This window comes from Rhinatrema bivittatum, chromosome 9, assembly GCF_901001135.1.
Source record: "Rhinatrema bivittatum chromosome 9, aRhiBiv1.1, whole genome shotgun sequence".
Taxonomy (NCBI): Eukaryota; Metazoa; Chordata; class Amphibia; order Gymnophiona; family Rhinatrematidae; genus Rhinatrema; species Rhinatrema bivittatum.
This window is the reverse complement of record NC_042623.1, coordinates 219,564,239-219,577,838: the sequence shown is the minus strand read 5'-3', so window position 1 is coordinate 219,577,838 and position 13,600 is coordinate 219,564,239. Positions and strand designations below refer to the sequence as shown.

The following is a 13,600-nucleotide window of genomic DNA, read 5'->3' as shown; positions in this document are numbered from 1 at the left end:
AAATGAGGTGGGTCCGGGGTCAGTATCGGAAGACTTGAAGAGAGGCTGAAGGATCTATATATGTATACCCTGGAAGAGAGGAGGTGCAGGGAAGATATGATACAAACTTTCAGATACCTGAAAGGTTTTAATGATGTATGAACTATGAACTTTGAACATTTTCTGATGGAAAGGAAACAGTAGAACTAGGGGTCATGAAATGAAACTCCAGGGGAATGACTCAGAACCAACGTCAGGAAATATTTTTTCAAGGAGAGAGTGCTGAATGCCTGGAATGTCTTTCCAGAGGAGGTGGTGAAGACAAGAACAATCAAAAAATTCAATTGGGAATGGGAAAAACACTCTGGATCCCTAAAGTCTAGACGTTGGAAATAAAGAAAAGGGTAGAGGGGGTAACTTGCTGGTGCGGTGGTTGCTACCCTTAACCAGTAAGCCTTGATGCTTTTGATGCAACTGCAGCACTACTCTCAGCTTCAATGGCAAAAGGAAAAGGAGAATTTGATTTAGACAACAACCAATGAGGGCCCCAACTTTTACTATCTGGGGAACTGATAAGCATGGGGGTAACCTGCATGGAGTAGCTGTTGCTACTATTAACAGAAGGCATGGAATGACTACTCTTAACCAATAAGCCTTGATGCTTTTGATGCAACTGCAACATCACTCTATGCTTTTACAGTGGGGAGTGTGGGGGTGGGGGGAGAATAATTGGATTCAGACGACTACTAATGCGAGCCCTGACTTTTACTGTCTGGGAGTACTGATTATGCAGACATAAGGGAAAAAACAGGACTGCTTCTATGGCCAAGTCCATAAGCAAAGCAGGTCAAATAGCACCATCTGAATTTTCAAGAAAGGCTCATTACCCAGTGAAAATGTTGCTAGCATTACATTTTTTTATGGGTTATCATAAGACTTGGGGATAACTGCACAGAGAGGCAGTTGCTATCCTTAAGAGAAACATGGGAACAACCTGTATGGCATGTCAGTTACTACCATAAGAAGCTTGCTGGGCAGACTGGATGGACCATTTGGTCCTTTTCTACCATTATTACTATGTTATGTTACTATAAGAACATAAGAACATATGAATATGCCATACTGTGTCAGACCAAGGATCCATCAAGCCCAGCATCCTGTTTCCAACAGTGGCCAATCCAGGCCATAAGAACCTGGCAAGTGCCCCAAAACTAAGCCTATTCCATGTTACCATTGCTAATGGCAGTGGCTATTCTCTAGGTGAACTTAATAGCAGGTAATGGACTTCTCCTCCAAGAACTTATCCAATCCTTTTTTAAGCACAGCTATACTAACTGCACTAACCACATCCTCTGGCAACAAATTCCAGAGTTTAATTGTGCGTTGAGTAAAAAAGAACTTTCTCCGATTAGTTTTAAATGTGCTACATGCTAACTTCATGGAGTGCCCCCTAGACTTTCTATTATCTGAAAGAGTAAATAACCTATTCACATCTACCCGTTCTAGACCTCTCATGATTTTAAACACCTCTATCATGTCCCCCCTCAGCCGTCTTCTCCAAGCTGAAAAGTCCTAACCTCTTTAGTCTTTCTTCATAGGGGTCGCTGTTGTCCTGCCCTCATAGGGGTAGCTGATGTCCTGCCCTTATCCAGGGTACCTTACAACCTAGGCCTCAAGGTTACTAGCTCTCAGTACAGAGAAAAGTAAAAGCAAGGAGAGCTTTATGTTAGATTAGTTGAAAGCAAGTTTGAAAAAATAATAATTTTTTTTAGTTCTCTCTGGATAATAGACAGTAAGAGGGAATTTTGGATATTGGGGAAAGTTGGTTTCAGAATTAAGAAAAACAATAGAAGAGGCCTTATAGCATGAGGGAACCATTCAGACACTATGAGAAATAGTGAGATGAGTGAAGATCATGACAAGCAGAAAAGCAAAAAATAGTGGTTAGGAGAAGAGCTTTGAATGCATTTGAAGGTAATTACAAGAATGTTAAAGCAACCATCTAACTAGGAATAAAAGTAGAACAGCAAGAAGAGATGACTTATGAGAGTAATGGGGATATACAGGCCTAAAATTTTCAGTTTGGTTGATTTTTTTTCATTAAGAGGATTTTTTTCCCATTATAATTAAAAAAAGAATTGGGTCTAAGGTGACCCTGCCTGGGGCTTCCTGATGCTGAGGCCTAGGCCAAGGTCTAAGAATGGTGCCAAGGCCTAGGCCTGGCACTAAGACTTAGACCTGGGTCACACTCAATATGAGGCCTAGAACTGATGCAGAGGCCTAGGCCCAAGCTGGGCCTAGGCCAGCGACAGGCCTAGGGGCCCTTCCCATCTATAAAGTTCGTTAACTTTGGCCAGTGAGTTTCCTCTCCGTGTCCACTTACCACCTTCCTGGATCAGCTGAAAATGGGCAAGAATGAAACCTAGTCCCTATTGCCTGGGTTCTGGCACTTTAAAAATGGCACCATTCACCTGGGAGGAAGTTCAGAGGGTTTACACTTACATGCAAAAAGCAATGCAGCCATCTGGCTTGCTAAAAAAAAAGACTACATTTCTAAACAATTAGACCTGTCCATGAACAACCCAAGTAAACCTTTTGATCTAGTATAAAAGCTCTCCAAACTGGAAACCCAAATCCTTACCAATACAGAGGGTCACAGACGCCATTTTCACTCCTTTTGGATTTTATTTTTTGTGTTTTATACTTGGGGATCAGGTAGAAGGGGTATGGGATTGGGAAGGTGGGAAGGCGGGAAGGCGGGAAGGCGGGAGGGCGGGAAAAGTCCAGTATCTCAGATCAGGTTATTTCTCAAGGGATCATGATGTGGCAGGCCTATTCATTTTTGTCTTATAGGGGGCCCAAGAACATAGGAACATAAGAACATGCCATACTGGGTCAGACCAAGGGTCCATCAGGCCCAGCATCCTGTTTCCAACAGTGGCCAATCCAGGACATAAGAACCTGGCAAGTACCCAAAAATTAAGTCTATTCCATGTTACAGTTGCTAGTAATAGCGGTGGTTATTATCTAAGTCAACTTAATTAATAGTAGGTAATGGACTTCTCCTCCAAGAACTTATCCAATCCTTTTTTAAACACAGCTATACTAACTGCACTAACCACATCCTTTGGCAACAAATTCTAGAGTTTAATTGTGCGTTGAGTGAAAATGAACTTTCTCCGATTAGTTTTATACTTGGGGACCTTTTTCTCTTCCTCTATTTTCCATCTTGTTCCTTCTCATTCCTGTTACCATGTAACTTTATCCTTCCACGTTCAAAACTGTTATTTACCCCTGTTATCTGTAAACCGATGTGATATGCAAATGAATGTCGGTATATAAAAGTTTTAAATAAATAAATAAATAAATAAATAGAATGTGCCACATACTAACTTTATGGAGTGTCCCCTAGTCTTTCTATTATCCGAAAGAGTAAAAAACCGATTCACATCTACCCATTCTAGACCTCTCATGATTTTAAACACCTCTATCATATCCCCCCTCAGCCGTCTCTTCTCCAAGCTGAAAAGACCTAACCTCTTTAGTCTTTCCTCATAGGGGAGCTGTTCCATTCCCCTTATCATTTTGGTCGCCCTTCTCTGTACCTTCTCCATCGCAATTATATCTTTTTTGAGATGCAGCAACCAGAATTGTCCACAGTATTCAAGGTCTCACCATGGAGCGATACAGAGGCATTATGACATTTTCTGTTTTATTCACCATTCCCTTTCTAATAATTCCCAACATTCTGTTTGCTTTTTTGACTGCCGCAGCACACTGAACCGACGATTTCAATGTGTTATCCACTATGACGCCTAGATCTCTTTCTGGGGTAGTAGCACCTAATATGGAATCTAACATTGTGTAACTATAGCATGGGTTATTTTTCCCTATATGCATCACCTTGCACTTGTCCACATTAAATTTCATCTGCCATTTTGATTCCCAATTTTACAGCCTCAGAAGGTCTTCCTGCAATTTCTCACAATCTGCTTGTGATTTAACTACTCTGAACAATTTTGTATCATCTGCAAATTTGATTACTTCACTCGTCATATTTCTTTCCAGATCATTTATAAATATATTGAAAAGTAAGGGTCCCAATACAGATCCCTGAGGCACTCCACTGCCCACACCCTTCCACTGAGAAAATTGTCCATTTAATCCTACTCTCTGTTTCCTGTCTTTTAGCCAGTTTGTAATCCACGAAAGGACATCACCACCTATCCTATGACTTTTTATTTTTCCTAGAAGCCTCTCATGAGGAACTTTGTCAAATGACTTCTGAAAATCCAAGTATACTACATCTACCGGTTGACAACTTGAGAGTTTTGTCTTGGAACATTGCAGGTTTAGGATCTCTTGTAAAACATGCCAAAATGCTAACATCTCTGCGCAGACACAAGGTGCATATTGCGTGTCTCCAAAAAACGCATTTAATTGACCAAGAACATGGTAAATTGTTAAGAGGTTGGCTGGGACAAGTTTATTATTCCTCTGCCGCTCACAGAAAGGGGGGTGTAGCAATTCTGGTATCAAAAGGGGTAACATTTGTACATCTAAACACGTATAGAGATAACGCATGTCGATATGTGATCATAACAGGGAAACTGTTTGGTTAAGAAGTCACTGTATGCAGTGTGTATGTGCCCAATGTCTATTTGCATGTATTTTTCCAAGAAATCCTAAGATTACTGACCACATTTGGTATTGGTACATTAATGCTAGCCAGGTATTTAAACTGTGTAGTTGATCCAACACTAGACCAGAGATCTAACGAGTACATTCCTAAACTGAGGCATAAAAAAGGTATCTCATATCTGTGTAAACAACTTACTTGACATTTGGCGAGTCTTGTATCCAGAGGAAAGGGATTACACACCCATATCTTGCGCTCACGATTCTATGTCCCAAAACAATTATATTCTCTTTTCGATAGCCCAATTTTCACCGGTCCAAAGAGCTGAGATAGGATCTCCTGAATTCTTAGCCCATTCTATGATATGGGTGGACTTTAAATGCGGGCCCCCCCAAGGTAGGGAAGCACAGGTGGAAATTTCCCACTCATCTTTCGGGGGATGTAGACTTTCAAGCTTTCCTTAAGACCAAATTGAAGGAATATGAGGAACACAACTCTCATCATAAAGATAATCCTTTGTTATATTTGGAAGCAGGGAAGGCAGTGATGAGAGGGGAAATCATAATGTATGTTTTTCGGAAGTCCAAGCGTCTGACCCAACAAATAGTGAAGCTGCAATGGGATTATCAGAAAATTAGAGCCTGGTATTCAGAGTGCCCCTCCACAGCCAACAAACAGTTATTCAGGGATTCCTTATATAATTTATATTGCCATCTCCACCAGAAGACTACGAGATTCTTATTGTATTGATTCCTCTCAAAGACTTTATCATTTTGGTAAATCTGGAAAATTCCTAGCCAATATGGTCAAGGTCAAACAGGGACAAAATTTCATAGACGCCTTGATGGAAAGGGTGGAGAAAAGCAATCCTCAGTGGCAGAGATCTGCAAGATTTTTAGGTCATTTTATAAACAATTATACAAGGAAGAAACAGTTGAGGGGGGAAATTGAGGCAGAAGAACAATTCTTTCAGAGGATAGCTATACCAAGGATGTCAGAACAATAATTGGACTGGATGAATAGACCATTCACTGTTTCTGAAATTTTGGAGGCTATTAAGTCTTGCCCGTTACACAAAGCTCCCAGTCCATATGTATTCCACGCTTTAAAAAAGGTGGAAGGAAGGCAAAACGATTACCGTCATGGTTAAAAGGTGAAGTGAAAGAGGCTATTTTAGCCAAAAAATCATCCTTCAAAAATTGGAAGAAGGATCCATCTGAAGAAAATAGGATAAAACATAAGCATTGTCAAGTTAAGTGTAAAACAATGATAAAACAGGCAAAGAGAGAATTTGAAATGAAGTTGGCCATAGAGGCAAAAACTCATAACAAAAACTTTTAAAAATATATCCAAAGCAAGAAACCTGTGAGGGAGCCGGTTGGACCATTAGATGACCGAGGGGTTAAAGGGGCTCTTAGGGAAGATACTGCCATTGCAGAAAGACTAAATGAATTATTTGCTTCCGTGTTTACTAATGAGGATGTTGGGGAGATACCAGTTCCAGAGATGGTTTTCAGGGGTGATGAGTCAGACGAACTGAACGAAATCACTGTCAGCCTGGAAGATATAGTAGGTCAGATTGACAAACTAAAGAGTAGCAAGTCACCTGGACCAGATGGTATGCATCCTAGGGTACTAAAGGAACTAAAAAATGAAAATTCTGACCTATTAGTTAAAATTTGTAACCTATCATTAAAATCATCCATTGTACCTGAAGACTGGAGGGTGGCCAATGTAACCCAATATTTAAAAAAGGCTCCAGGGGCGATCCGGGTAACTATAGACCAGTGAGCCTAACTTCAGTGCCGGGAAAAATAGTGGGAACTATCCTCAAGATCAAAATTGTAGAGCATATAGAAAGACATGATTTAATGGAACACAGTCAACACGGATTTACCCAAGGGAAGTCTTGCCTAACAAACCTGCTTCATTTTTTTGAAGGGGTTAATAAACATGAGGATAAAGGTGAATTGGTAGATGTAGTGTATTTGGATTTTCAGAAGGCGTTTGACAAAGTCCCTCATGAGAGGCTTCTACGAAAACTAAAAAGTCATGCGGTAGGAGGCGATGTCCTTTCGTGGATTACAAACTGGTTAAAAGACAGGAAACAGAGAGTAGGACTAAATGGTCAATTTTCTCAGTGGAAAAGGGTAAACAGTGGAGTGCCTCAGGAATCTGTACTTGGACCGGTGCTTTTCAATATATATATATAAATGATCTGGAAAGGAATACGACGAGTGACGTTATCAAATTTGCGGATGATACAAAATTATTCAGAGTAGTTAAATCATGAGCAGACTGTGATACATTACAGGAGGACCTTGCAAGACTGGAAGATTGGGCATCCAAATGGCAGATGAAATTTAATGTGGACAAGTGCAAGGTGCTGCATATAGGGAAAAATAACCCTTGCTGTAGTTACACGATGTTAGGTTCCATATTAGGAGCTACCACCCAAGAAAGAGATCTAGGCGTCATAGTAGATAATACTTTGAAATCGTCAGCTCAGTGTGCTGCAGCAGTCAAAAAAGCAAATAGAATGTTAGGAATTATTAGAAAGGGAATGGTTAATAAAACGGAAAATGTTATAATGCCTCTGTATCGCTCCATGGTGAGACCACACCTTGAATACTGTGTACAATTCTGGTCGCCATATCTCAAAATGGATATAGTTGCAATGGAGAAGGTACAGAGAAGGGCAACCAAAATGATAAAGGGGATGGAACAGCTCCCCTAAGAGGAAAGGCAGAAGAGGTTAGGGCTTTTCAGCTTGGAGAAGAGATGGCTGAGGGGGGATATAATACAGGTCTTTAAGATCATGAGAGGTCTTGAACGAGTAGATGTGACTCGGTTATTTACACTTTCGAATAATAGAAGGACTAGGGGGCATTCCATGAAGTTAGCAAGTAGCACATTTAAGACTAATCGGAGAAAATTCTTTTTCACTCAACGCACAATAAAGCTCTGGAATTTGTTGCCAGAGGATGTGGTTAGTGCAGTTAGTGTAGCTGGGTTCAAAAAAGGTTTGGATAAGTTCTTGGAAGAGAAGTCCATTAACTGCTATTAATCAAGTTTACTTAGGGAATAGCCACTGCTATTAATTGCATCAGTAGCATGGGATCTTCTAGGTGTTTGGGTAATTGCCAGGTTCTTGTGGCCTGGTTTGGCCTCTGTTGGAAACAGGATGCTGGGCTTGATGGACCCTTGGTCTGACCCAGCATGGCAATTTCTTATGTTCTTATGTTATGTTCTTATGTCCTGATGGATTAAACAAGGAATTCTATAAGATATTAAGTGGGAGAAGTAAGTTTATCCCTTAGGGAGTTTTTCACCGAGGCCTTACAGCAGGGTGCATTCCCGAGAGATGTCAAATGGGCCTAAATTACTGTTCTTCCCAAGGAGGTGAAAGACCCAACACAGCCTACCTCCTATAGGACTATATCCCTATTAAACTTTAATTGAAATTTTGGTCACCCGTGCCATTCACTCTCACCTGGTAGTCAAATGTTTTGTTTTGCTACCAGGAAGAAAGCTGTCTTGTGCCTCTATAAATAAAGCTTTAAGGGGGATAAAAGTTCCAAATGACTTGCAGGCATTGGTTTTCACATGGAATACTGAGTTGGAGAATCTGATTTCCTACAAATTGATAAAAGATTGTTTTGTACACCTCCATGATGTCTCTGAAAATGTATTATTGCTTGAATCACATTTCAAGTTCTTGCACCGCATGTATGTGCCCACCACCTGGGCCTTTAAAGCTAAGTTAGGTGTCTCTAACCTCTGTATGAAGTGTGGTTTGGCCCCTGCACACTGTATCATAGTTTTTGGGATTGTGTAAAAATATGTAAGTTTTGGCAGGATGTTCTTAGTTTTTTGAGTGGATTGGTACACTATAATGTGCCAAGATCCCCTCTCGTCTATTTGAAAATTTTGAAGAGTTAAATCCCAAAGTAGCGAAAATCCAAAGGAGGTTTTTGCAAAAAGCATTTTTATTAGGGAAGAAATCAATCCTTGATCATTGGATGGTAACAGAGAGTCCATCTTTTGTTTATTGGAAGTTAAAATTACACAAAATGGTGATTTTTAACATATAATGGCCTGCAGAACATTACCAAAAAACTATGCTCTTTTTATGAGGACCTGGCAGGCATATCTCACATCTCTGAATGATAATGCAAGGAATACCATCCTAGTCCTGTGGTAATATTGGAACACAGATCTGATGTCATTTCTGCTGACTAAATATGACTACCAGGAGTATTGCTTCAAAAGATCATTATAGGACTTTCCACTCAAGCTCGATAAGTCATTTCATTGTATTATGTTTTTGTTTTCTCCTGGATCCCAATATATATGGACTAAGGGGAGGGGGAAAGGAGGTGGGATGTGGAGTGGTCTTTAAGGGAATACTAGTTAATTCCATGGTGGTGTAAACATAAATGAAAGTTAAAAAAAAACCCCAAAAAATATTTTCATTGCAACCTTCACACATTTCTGCATATCCCAGGGACCCAGAAAGCATGCTACCACTTACAATTTGGAATATAGCTTCTCATGTTTAGAGAACAGATAAGTGAAAGTAGACAGTGGGACAGGCAATGGGCAAGTTCAGGAGGGAGGAAGAGGCATCTACAAAGAGACAGTCCATTACCTGCTATTAAGTTCACTTAGAGAATAGCCACTGCCATTAGCAATGGTTACATGGAATAGACTTAGTTTTTGGGTACTTGCCAGGTTCTTATGGCCTGGATTGGCCACTGTTGGAAACAGGATGCTGGGCTTGATGGACCCTTGGTCTGACCCAGTATGGCATTTTCTTATGTTCTTATGACAGGTGTGCATGTGTTGCTGTCATTTTTTTAGTGGCAATTAGGGCCTATTTAGTGGGCAAATGACCAGTACTGCTGCTCCACACCCTCTTAGCAGGACTAAGAAGCCAACCTGTAGGGCTGTTCTCTAGGCTCTCCAATCTTCAACCCCCTTCCCCCTTGATCTTACCCTGTATTGCTGGGAGAAGAACAGGAAAGGGTCATAGTGTAGCTTATACAGCAGAACACAGAACACACACACAAAGGGAGGGATTTAGCAATAGAAACTGTTGAGCTCCTGGCTGTGTTGTCTTCCATCTTCTCAGGGTCTCACCCCTGGCCTTGCTGCCTCTGTGACTGATGACTGCACAAATGAGGGTAAAAGGAGGAAAACAGTATTTTCTGGGGATGGTGGAAGGAGAATGATGATGGAGGCTCAGAGTAACCAGTACAGAGAAAATTAGACCTTACAAACTGACAAAACCCAATTCACCTCCTCAGTCCTGTGATCCAGCATTTCATTCCTCCTGCAGCCCTTCTCATACCTGTGCTTATCAAACATGTAAAGAGTGTGAAAAATAGGGTAATAGCATTCTAAAAAGTCCTATTAAGATTCCTCTTAACCCCATGGCTTAAAGAGGGAGTTAGTTGGACCATTAGATGACCGAAGGGTTAAAGGGGCTCTTAGGGAAGATAAGGCAATTGCAGGAAGACTAAATGAATTCTTTGCTTCTGTGCTTACTAATGAAGATACTGGGGAGATACCAGTTCCGGAGATACCAGTTCCGGAGAACTGAACAAAATCACTGTGAACCTAGAAGATGTAGTAGGCCAGATTGACAAACTAGAGTGGCAAATCACCTGGACTGGATGGTATGCACCCCAGGGTTCTGAAGGAACTAAAAAATGAAATTTCACATCTATTAATTAAAATTTGTAACCTATCATTAAAATCACCCATTGTCCCTAAAGACTTGAGAATGGCCAATGTAACCCCAATATTTAAAAAGGGCTCCAGGGGTGAACCAGGAAACCATAGAACAGTGAGCCTGAATTCAGTGCTGGGAAAAATAGTGGAAACTATTCTAAAGATCAAAATCAGAGCATATAGAAAGACATAGTTTAATGGAACACAGTCAGCATGGATTTACCCAAGGGAAGCCTTGCCTCACAAATCTGCTTCATTTTTTTGAAGGGTTTAATAAACATGTGGAAAAGGCGAACCAGTAGATGTAGTGTATTTTGATTTTCAGAAGGTATTTGACATATTCCTCATGAGGGGCTTCTAAGGAAACTAAAAAGTCATGGATTAGGAGGTGGTGATCTTTCCTGGACTACAAATTGGTTGAAAGACAGGAAACAGAGTAGGATTAAAGTGACAATTTTCTCAATGGAAAAGGGAGGAGTGCCCCAAGGATCTGTTCTTGGACAGGTGCTTTTCAATATATTTACAAATGATCTGGAAAGGAATATGAGAAGTGAGGTAATCAAATTTGCAGATGAAAGAAAAGTATTCAGAGTAGTTAAATCACAAGTGGATTGTGATAAATTGCAGGAGGACCTTGCGAGACTGGAATATTGGGCACCCAAATGGCAGATGAAATTTAATGTGGACAAGTGCAAGGTGATGCATATAGAGAAAAATAATCCATGCTGTAGTTACACGATGTTAGGTTCCATAATAGGAGCTACCACTCAGGAAAAAGATCTAGGTGTCATAGTGAATAATACATTGAAATCATCAGCTCATTGTGCTACAGCAGTCAAAAAAGCCAACAGTATGTTAGGAATTATTAGGAAGGGAATGGTGAATCGCTCCATGGTGTAACCACATTTCGAGCATTGGTGGTTCAGTGGTAGAATTCTTGCCTGCCACACAGGAGGCCCAGGTTCGATTCCTGGCCAATACAGCAGCATGAGTTGTAAATAGAATGTTGGGAATTATTAGAAAGGGAATGGTGAATAAAACAGCAAATGTCATAATGCCTCTGTAACACTCCATGGTGAGACTGCACTTTGAATACTGTGTACAATTCTGGTCACTGCATATCAAAAAAGATATAATTGTGATGGAGAAGGTACAGAGAAGGGCTACCAAAATGATAAGGGGAATGAAACAGCTTCCTGTGAGGAAAGGCTAAAGAGGTTAGGACTTTTCAGCTTGGAGAAGAGATGGCTGAGGGGGGATATCAGAGAGGTGTTTAAGATCATGAGAGGTCTAGAACGGGTAGATGTGAATTGGTTATTTACTCTTTCGGATAATAGAAAGACTAGGGGGCACTCCATGAAGTTAGCATGTGGCACATTTAAAACTAATTGGAGAAAGTTCTTTTTTACTCAACGCACAATTAAACTCTGGAATTTGTTGCCAGAGGATGTAGTTAGTGCAGTTAGTATAGCTGTGTTTAAAAAAGGATTGGATAAGTTCTTGGAGGAGAAGTCCATTACCTGCTATTAATTAAGTTGACTTACAATTCTGGTCACCGCATCTGAAAAAAATTATAATTGCAACAGAGAAGGTACAGAGAAGGGCGACCAAAATGATAAAGGGGATAGAACAGCTCCCTATGAGGAAAGGCTAAAGAGGTTAGGGCTGTTCATCTTAGAGAAGAGATGGCTGTGGGGGTTATGATATAGGTCTTTAAAATCATGAGAGATTTAGAATGGGTAAACGTGAATCGGTTATTTACTCTTTCAGATAATAAAGGACTAGGGTGCACGCCATGAAGTTAGCAAGTAGCACATTTAAAAAAAATTGGAGAAAATTCTTTTTCACTCAACACACAATTAAGCTCTGGAATTTATTGCCAGAGGATGTGGTTAGTGCTGTTAGTGTAGCTGGATTTAAAAGAGGTTTGGATAAGTTTTTGGAGGAAAAGTCCATTAACTGCTACTAATCAAGTTGTCTTAGAGAATAGCCACTACTATTACTGGCATCAGTAGCATGGGATCTACTTAATGTTTGAGGACTTGCCAGGTACTTGTAGCCTGGATTGGCCACTATTGGAAACAGGATGATGGGCTTCTAAGACCCTTGGTCTGACCCAGTTTGGCAATTTCTTATGTTCTTATGATGAAAAGGAAAATAAATGCTATAGTGCAGTTCCTAAACACATGCTATGCTATGTCTGTTACGTTGATGGTGGACCCTTGGCCCAAGATGGGTTGACACAACCCATAGAGCAAGACCTACAGGTCCCCACCATCAGGAGTTGCAACTGACTAGGAGATGGTGGCCAAGTGGAGCTTCGCCAATACCAGCATCGTTCCCCGCAGGTTGAGCCCTTGGGTACTGGGGCTGGCTAGTCTTAGGCAGGCCTCCTTGTGACGACTCCCAGTAGATGAGACACAGGATTGCCGAGGACCAGCAGAGGTATCAGGGGACCGGTGTAGGTCCAGATGAGGCAGGGATCCAGAGACCCAGGCACCAACAGAAACAGGGCAAAGGGCCCAGGTATAAGAAGGCCGAAGCCTCAGAGGCCAAGTCCAGGGAGATACCAAAGGTGTGGTTGAAGACAGGCTGGAGTCAGGGCAGGCGGCTGAGCAAGGCATGGTACAGAGTCCAACAGAGAAAGGGTCAAAGCCAGAGAATCAATCCTGTGCATGGTCCAATGTAGCAAGGGTCAAAGCCAGAGAATCAATCCAGAGCATCAAGGAAGGAACCAAGGTAGGGGTCAGGAACAGGAACAAGGAACGGAGTCAGGACAGGAACCAGGAACGGAGTCAGATTCAGGAACCAGGAATGATGTACAATGAGTACACGAGCAAACATGGCTGATGACATCATTGGAAAGGGCCGGCAGCCCTAGCATGCTGCGGGCCCTTGAAAGAAACTAGAGAGGTGCACCCATGCGCCTGGGGGGGAGCTGGATGCGAGGAGCGGACGGCAGCGTTGTCTCCACTGCGTTTCAAGCCCAGCCGGCGGCAAGCAGGGCCATGGTGAGAAGGGCAGTGCTGGAGGCACTCCCTCTGCTTCACCGGGAGCCAAAGCCTGCCTCCAGCAGGGCGGAAAGGCCGGGTAAGGAAGGTCAGTCGCAAGCGCTATGGCCGGCCGACGCAACAGTATCCTCTCCTCTAAGCCCCCCCTTCTGAGGGTCTGAGTGACCAGAGCACTGATTGTATCCCAGCCCTTGTGGATTTGTGGGATGAAATCCCACTGAACACAGAGGGATAA

At 41.7% G+C, this 13,600-nt stretch overlaps 1 non-coding gene across 1 annotated transcript; it reads left to right on the top strand.

Annotated features, from left to right (window-relative positions):
- Positions 1-11,265: 11,265 nt before the first annotated feature.
- Positions 11,266-11,336, top strand: TRNAG-GCC. The gene has a single exon. It is a non-coding gene; the product is annotated as a tRNA-Gly (tRNA).
- The last annotated feature ends 2,264 nt before the right edge of the window (positions 11,337-13,600 follow it).